The following is a 9,146-nucleotide window of genomic DNA, read 5'->3' as shown; positions in this document are numbered from 1 at the left end:
GGTAATCTATGTTTGTATGACTGTGTGTCGGTGTCGTCGTGTGCGTGGTCGAGCAGAGAGAGAGATAGATAGATATATATATATATATAGAGAGAGAGACAAATGTCCTCAAACCAGGGGACATTGCTGAGGACCACCATTAAACCCTGTCAGTCTACTGAAGCAGAAGGGTTTTGATCCCTCAGCACATGCACTGATCTGGACGAGTACCTCATGCTGCGCATCATCTGACAAACATTAGAAAACATCATCATGTGGGTGATGTCTGATAATGTGTTGTGCTCTCTTCTGTAACTCTCCCCCTCATGTTGTATTCTGTCTACAGATGCCCCCATGTGTATCCTGTCATTAGACCAGAAGGACCAGAGGGGACGTTTGTCTGAGTGTTCTCTAGAACCCCTGTGTGTTTTCTAGAACCCCTGTGAGTTCTCTAGAACCCCTGTGTGTTTTCTAGAACCCCTGTGTGTTTTCTAGAACCCTTGCGGTGCAGAACCAGACACACTGTTCTAGATCCCTCTCCAGAACATCGCCTTCTAGGCTGGCTTGGCTCTCGTTAAGGTTTCTTATGGGAGGTCATTAGGATGCAGGGAGAACGTGAACTGTCACACGTCCGTCATTCACTAGCATTTCAAAAGAACGATGCTGCGGTGTTGACAACAGAGGCAGCACCGCTGGAAGAGGAAAACACAGTTAAGCACACGCTCACACACATGTGAAAACACACACACACCAATACACACACATGCACAAAAACACACACACACGCATGCACAAAACACACACACGCATGCACAACCCTCTACTGAGCTGACAGGCCCTCTGGATAGACATCCGTCTGGATGCATAAGGTCTGTCCTCCTGTTTCTCTGAGAGGTGGATGTTGTTTCTGACTGATGGCGGTGGTGGTGGTGTGTGTGTGTGTGTGTGTGTAGGTGGTAATGCACATAAAGCAATTAGGATAATCAAGCATGGGCTCTAGTATCTCAGAATCCAATTAGCTCTCCAGCCCTACTGTCACCTGGTAACAGATGCAGACTAGAAACATTCTTTGCCGTCAGCATCACTAATAAGAACTGGGGTTGTACCCGCACAGTCAGACAGACTGAGCTCTTGAAAGACCCATGCCCGCACACAACTGACATCCACACACACACACATTTATCAGGGCTAATGACAAGAAGCTCTTTGGCTAAAATACAATAACCGAAAGTATCTATGTATCTAACTGTTTCGGTCACATAACCTTTTCTCTCTCTCAATCTCTTTCCTCTTCCTTCTCTTTCTCCTTTCATTCTTCCTTCTTTTTCAATGTGGATAATTGGCTTATCACCTGACAGGCTGTCAAAGTGTGTGTGTGTGTGTGTGTGCGCGCATGTACGTGTGTGTGTGTGCGCGCATGTACGTGTGTGTGTTACTGCCACCCTAATAACAGCCTTCTGCGCTCTTCTCCTCTATGAGATGATTGAGGCCAATGCTCTGACTCACAAAAGAACCAGCAGGCATTGGGGGAGGAAGAAAGGAGGGAAAGTAGGGTAAAAAGTGAAAAGAAAGAGACAACCAAACAGACAGGAAGATGATGATCTCCTCCCTGGTTCAACCTTCTGACAAGAGGGGGATGAATAGGAGAGCAAGAGAACGGAGAGAACAGTTGGAGAGATTAAGAGATTTCTCTGTCGTTGGTCTGTCTCTGAGAATAGAAAGGCTTCCTGTCGGCATAGCTGCTGGGAATGTGAGTGCGAGTTCATGCTGTTTGCTGCAGGCATCAACAATCGATGTTCCAGCACACAGCTCAGCCTCTGGAAAAGAAGGCATCATTCTTATGCTGGGTACACACTTAAATATATTTTTTGATGTTATTTTCAAAATGTGAGAGACCACAAACATGAGGATAAAAAAATCCTAGACTTAACCGTTTTGCTCCTATAGTGTGTGGTCTTTGTCCTCGGGGTTCCCCCGACACATCAGGATTTCTGATCGGGGCGGCTCAGACGTTCTTCCGAGCAGGTTCGGTCACCCTTAACACACCTCACACCAAGGGAAGATCTGGTAAAATAATCTGTGGAACCATCAAGATAATCATGACATTACCTAGGAATGTCGGAAGGGGGGAAATCGACCCGATTATCCTGTGGTGTGTACCCAGCATTACTGTCTGTTGAAGAGTAAGACCCAGTAGATGGTAGAGCTGTTGAAGTTTACAGATAGGATGGAAGCCATGTAGGACCACTCCACTATTGTATATTCCTTCTCAACTACAGAGAAACATGCACAGGCAGCCAGTCAGCCAACTGTCAGTAACTCAGCCAAACAAATCAGTCAGTCAACAAGTCAGTCAGCTTGAACACAAGTTAACTAACAGACAGGTCGTCCACACATCCATCAATTCAGCCACATATCCAGACAGCTGGCCAACGGAACAGCCAGGACAGTCAGGAGAAAAGAACAGGGCAGAGGAGAGCAAAGGTCTAGCATAAGAGAGGAGAGGTGAGGAGAGGAGAGGGAGAGGAGAGGTAGAGGGACATTACAGAAAGCCATTCATGTCACGACGTGAGGTGGGACCCAAACGCAGGGGAGTCGGCAGGCATGGCAGAAATAAGGGTTTATTACAACAACAAAAAACCGGGACACAGACAGGGTAACACGCAGCGACAAAGGGTAATGCTAAGACAAAGAATGGACACAAAACAGGAGCCTAAATACACAGAAACAAACAAGACACAGGTGGACACAATGAAACTAATGAGAACTCAACGAGACACAGGTGAAGACAATGAGACAGGGAAACACTAGGGCAGGGCAAAACCAAAAACAACAGGGGGGCACGGCTGTGGCCGTGACAATTCAGCTACTATTATTCCCAAGGTGTACAAATAAAGTAATTCAAAAACAACATGTTAAAGGAACTGAACCAACTGTTGAAAGTTTTCTTTGTGAGGTTGTCATATAGAAGACACGCTGCAATGTGAACGCATTTGAGGTGAAGTTGTCACAAATGACTGGGTCACAGTAGACTCTTGAAGAAACAATTGTGTGACTGCTACAAAACAATCATAACAGTCTGTTACAGAGAGCAGAGGCGAGGACAATAAGAGCCACTAGATCAGAGGAGAGGAGAGTGGACGAGATTGCCCTGGCCTTGTCTGTTGACATCATAGTGGAAGAGGGCTGATGGATATATAGTAACCGAATAAAACTAATTTTCTTATATATACATTTATTTATTTTGTTTTTCTTTGCACAACAATAAAGTTAGTTCATGCACAATACATGACAAATTACACACAAGACACAGGACACAGGACTAATCTCATTCTAGGACATCCCTAGTGGTCTAACTTAGAGCAAAGGCTCCAGCCATAAGATCCAGTCTACAGCCCATGGCAACCACCATCACTAATTAGATGACTCTCTTTCTTTCTCTTTCTCTCTCTTTTTCTCTCTCTTTTTCTCTCTCTCTTTCTCCCTCTTTCTCTCTCTCTCTCTCTCTCTCTCTCTCTTTCTCTCTCTCTCTCTCTCTCTCTCTCTCTTGATCTCTCTTGATCTACTCAGGTTTCTTCATCTCCTACACCCCCTCACCCTGAACACGTATCCCTACTTAATTTCATCCTTTGTATCCCTCTAACTCAATCTTTCGTCTGCCCTCCACCCCACCCCTCATACTAAGTGAATAATTGGTGGAGCAGTCTGTGTGTGTGTGTGTGTGTTTGTGTGTGTGTGTGCACGCTTCAGTGTGTGTGGATGTGTGTTTGTCCTCTGGCTGTGTCCACATGGGCCAGCCTGCATCTCCTTTGAATACAGAAATACACAGAAATATACACATCCAACATCCACTCCCCACCACACACAAACATGCACACTTTCCATTCATATTCCATGCACAAATCAGTAGGGACCTTCAAAACACCTGCATACTTTTGAAAGCTCTCCATTAAAACCGAAGAAAGCAATGATTTCTCCCTGCCTGCCAACAATACAGTATTTCTAGTAAAACACTTTGTTTTAAGGAGCAGATGTTCTCTGCAGTATGTTGGAATGTATTTGTCAAATACACAGTTTCAACCTCTGTCTCTCTTTCTGTTCTGCTATTTTTGCCAGATGGATATTGTTACACTCTTCTCTCAGGTGATAGGTGACCAGGGAGACGAGTAATGCAACATGTTCGCACGCGCAAACAGGTGTGTGTGGGATGCTCTTAGGACGAGTGCAAACAAAAGGTGTTGAAAAACAAAAGTATTGAATCCCAAAATGGGGGTATTTATTATCAGAGTAACAGCTGGAAAATAATTGGGACAAGTATAATTATTTATCGATGTGCATCGAACAACAAAAAGGAGACAAACAGGAGGAGCGGCAAAGCCAACGGAAAGCGAGCGGAACACTGAATGCTGCTTTCCCCAGCGAAGGAACGGCACACACCTGGGAGGGATACCAGCGATACCAGCGATACCAACGATACCAGAAGGAACATGCGACACAACGTGACTCAGAAGGACAGGGAACGTAAAAGATATCCAGAAGCCTGTAAGATGGGGACACAACTGTGTCATCACTTTGGTATGCTCAGCCATCCACCACCTGTCAATCCCAATTATTTCACAGCTGCCCAGACAGGTTGAGAGGGGGTGAGGGGGTGAAAGGGAGAAAGAGAGAGAATGAGAGACACGAGAGAGGATAATATAAAAGAAAGAAAAAGAACGAGACAGAGATGTCCTTCCTGTGTCTGTCGCAGATGTCCTGTACAGCCTTTTACTCATCCTGTTCCATGACTGAGTAATTATGTGTGTGTGTGTGTTAATGTGACTTTGCTAGGCAGATGAGAAAAAGGTTGATGTTTTTCCTCTCCAGAGGGAATAAATTAATGTTTTTGTGTTTGATTGTGTTTGTTTCTCATCTGCCAATACAATTAGCCCGGTGCTGTTGAGACACCACCTTCCATGGAACCATTTCGGTCTTAAATGAAAACAGCCATGTTTGAAATGGCTCTGAAGATGCCCCTGCTAATCTCTTTGATTATCTTCCTCTCTGGCTCCACTGTTGCAGCATCAGGTCTCTTTGTGTTTGTTCAAATTTAATTATCCCAAATTGACATCTGAGGTATTGGTTTTACACCTCTTGAGTTGTTATTGTGTGTGTGTGTTATTGTGTACATGTGGGGGTGTGTATGTGTGTGTGTGTGTGTGTGTATGTAAAACCAATAAAACAGACAAAATGCCAAGGATGGTGTTGTTGTTCTTCTTTTATCCTCATCCTTCGGGCTTTGTTATTTGTTCATAAACAAGCACAAAGCCTGTAAGCCTCCTTCGAATGCTCCCAACAAGATTCATACTAAACACATCCCATCCATCACTGCATTCACCCTCTGAAACCCTCCAGCCCCCCTCACACACACACAAACAAACATGCAAAAAGACATGCACACACAGAGACACACACACGCAGAATCCCCATGGTTACTATTTGATTTCGATGTGTCCCAGCTTTAGTCCCAACCCAGGGCTAGGATCTCTGCTGCCTGCCTGGGTCATAGTTTGTCTCCACTGTGACGAATGCACTCCTCTTTCTCTTACACACACACACACACGCATAACACATACATTCAACACACACACACACACACACACACACACACACACACACTGGGAGGTCTCAAGATTTACATCCTGGCCTCCTCCAGGCCCCTCAATGTGAATAGGCTCTCAGGGAACCCAGCTCTGGCATTCATCACACACTCGGACTATTACACCAGGACACCAACCTGTAGATCAGGCAGGACATCTCACCAGAAGAATGTATCAATACACAGTGCCCCAAACACATAAACACACAATATTTCTTTCTTTCTTTCTTTCTTTCTTTCTGTCTGTCTCTCTCTCTCTCTCTCTCTCTCTCTCTCTCTCTCTCATCTCTCTCTCTCTCTCTCTCTGTCTCTCACACACATATTCACAAACACATACGGGAAACAGAAGCATAAAACAAACTGCAGGGTTTTTGTTTAGCAGTAAAATCTTAATTTCTGTTTTGTATATCCTAGCATCAAATGATTCTTACTGGCCTACAGGAGAGATAGGGGGAGGTCTTGGAGCAGGGCCAGACCAACGGTAAAGGGCACGGCAGTCTAGAACTAGAACTAACCCTAACCGTAGTTAGCAGGGGGTGCAATTCCTGGCAAGGCCCAACATAGCCCTGCCCAGAAATGCACGCCCCCTAAAATTTCTGTTCTGTAAATCCTGGCCAATACCCAGCCAGCTTTCAGTTAGGGTAACTGATCGTGGTGGTTCTTGAGATTTGGAAGTTTGAGTGTTCGAATCCCAGGTGCCAACGAATTTTGGCCAATAGTAACATTTTGTGGTGGGTCTGTGTCTTGGCACAAGAGGTCACATATTTTGATAGCTATTGTCAGGTTGAAAAAATATTTTCGAAAAAAGGTCCTTCCGATCTGTCTATCTATATTTGCATAGTGCCGACAATCACACGTCATCAGCGTGGATTCCTTGTCGCTCTGCAGAGCGAGGGGGAGAATGGAAAGTGGACCTTATGTTCCTCCTAAACCACCAGAAAAAGCAATTCCGCCAACATCTCCTGGTGCTTAGACTCTGCTCTTAGACTCTGCTCTCTTGCATTTATGTGTGATAGAGGAGACACTTTTGGAGACACTTTTGAAGCAAGAGCGGCTCTATGATGTCAAAGATGGCCTGCTAACTTCTAGCCTCTCTGGATTACACATCCTAGTTCCGGTTACTGAAATTACCTTTTTCTGCCCTTCAACAATATCTTAACTGAAATTACAGGAAGAAAAGAGTCTCTGCAACCTAACTTCCTCTGCTGCTGAATGGCACTTCACAATCTGCGAGGCATTGTATTGTTATCCATTCAAGTGGGGTGTTGTGTGTATAAGCGCAGCTAGTTCAGGCAGGGCAATCGGGCAGTGCGCATCATCCATTTGTCGGGGACGTAAGGCGTCTTACTCCATCTTCCTTTCCTCCGCCCACTACTACACCCATATTAGCAGCGCATATCCATTGGGCCACGTCCGATAAGACCTCTTTAAAAGACCCGACGATAGCACACACTCACCCCGGTTGTTGTATGATCAGTGCTGCTGCCGCCCTCCACCATCCCCTTCTCCCCCATGCTGTCTGTATGTTCTATCCATCAGGGGGATTATGTCTCTATGGCTCCCTGCCTCATATGTCATGTATGTACGTGTCGCATCGAGGAGGCAGGAAGTGCTTCCCTTAGATCATCCACCAAAGTCAAACCTACATGTCCATGTCATGCAACAATAAATGCTCAAATCTAATACGTGATTGTCTTGACTGAACTAATTTAGCTGGTGATGGTCTGGGTGAGCTCAAGATGAGAATCCTTTCAGACCAGCATTCCCTTCCTGACCTACCTTGAACAGCTATCACTCAAAAACATCAGCTGCCCACACAAACATACATACACTCACACATTCAGACAATCACATAAACATGTACATGTGCAACAACCCCCCCAAGCCAACTTCCTGTGCTCAAATAAGACATTAATTTACATATTAATTGGAATCTGATTTTTCCATCTTTAATTGCTTGACGAATAGAAATGACACTTTTGACCTGTGGATACAGCGTAACCGGGGGGCATGGCAACAGAAAAACAGAGCAGGGGCGTTTCAAAAGGAAGACTTAATAAACACACACACACACACACAATAACGGGGAGGATAAGGCATTATCAAGTTCATATTTGCATTTATAGTACATTTCAAATTAGCTGTGGGCGGTTGGCTGCAGACTTCAACCCAGAACACCTGCTCTTCCGCAGGTCTCGCCAGGGAAGGAACATCCGCTAGTGATTGTAAATCGATCAAACGTGATATCCCATCTGACTTCCTGCTCCTCCAGGTACATTTCCAAAGTGAAATAAAGGATGAAAGGGCAAAAAAAATTCTAGATAATGCCGCAGTATTAACAAATCTTCATTATAACATACTAAACTTCATTACAGGCTTAGTTATTTATCGACATATACATTGATATAGTTTATAATAATAATAATGTATTATTAGGATAAAAAGTGTATACAATCAATATCAATTGAAATTCGTAAAATGTATTGCTATTTCATTATTTGCTAAAATAATTACAATGGTCCATTATATCTAGACAGGATATCACACAATAGCAAGAATACTCTCATGTCTCAAAGTGAGATGATTTGATCTATATGAATGTTCATTAAATGATTAATGAATGTGATTTACATTGGATCAAGTGTTACCTGACCGAAAACTATAGAGTTAACTGCTTCTATAAGATATTTTAAACAAAACAAGAGGAAAAACGAGCTTATCAAGTTAGAACACTCCTCAGTCAACCCTCCCTAGAGTTAAGTCTGCTTTGGAATGCACAGGTGATGCTGGTGGTAGAGAGGTTTTTAACTGTGTTTCGGGAAGATTTCATTGTGGTTGAAAGATGGTGATGTACTGTCTGTGGCACCAGTGTCTATAACACTTGGAAGTGCTTCAGAGTTGCATAGCTACAGATCATTATCTCCAGTGTGTGTGAGGCCTAAATCTCATTACGTTTCCTGGATATGTTGTTTGTTTGTTTTTGTGTTTTGTTTTTTTGGTCTAATGAATGTGGATCAGCTGTGCAGTGTTCAAGACCATTTCCATTTGTGGGTTCTATAATGTTATCATCAATCTCATTTTAAGTCTTTTAAGACATATATATTCTGCCTACGCTGTCAGCTTGGTGTCAGTGCTGGACTACTGAGAGACGAGACTGTGAAATCCTTTTGTTAGAGTAGCTACCGCATCCAGAGAAAAACAAATTAATTATGCTAATGAACTTTGTAGGTTGTTAAAAGACTGGCATTATTATACAAACAGGCTTTATCTCATTTATTTTCATCAATACTCCTCTATTCCTCCATTCCTCTCTTTCTCCCCCTCACTCCCCCTTGCTTTTCCTCCTCTCCTCTTGTCCTTCTGTGCTCCCTCTCTTCTCCCTCCATCCCTTTTCTCCACACTCCGTATCTCTCCTCTCTTTCCTTGTCCTTCGCTCCTCCTTGTGCCTCCCCTCACCCCCCCCCCCCCACACACACACACACACACACACACACACACACACCTCCCATGACAGATTGTAGTGTGAAGG

This window comes from Osmerus eperlanus, chromosome 4 (assembly GCF_963692335.1).
Source record: "Osmerus eperlanus chromosome 4, fOsmEpe2.1, whole genome shotgun sequence".
Lineage (NCBI taxonomy): Eukaryota > Metazoa > Chordata > Actinopteri > Osmeriformes > Osmeridae > Osmerus > Osmerus eperlanus.
The sequence above is the reverse complement of the archived record's forward strand: the minus strand, read 5'-3'. Positions refer to the sequence as shown.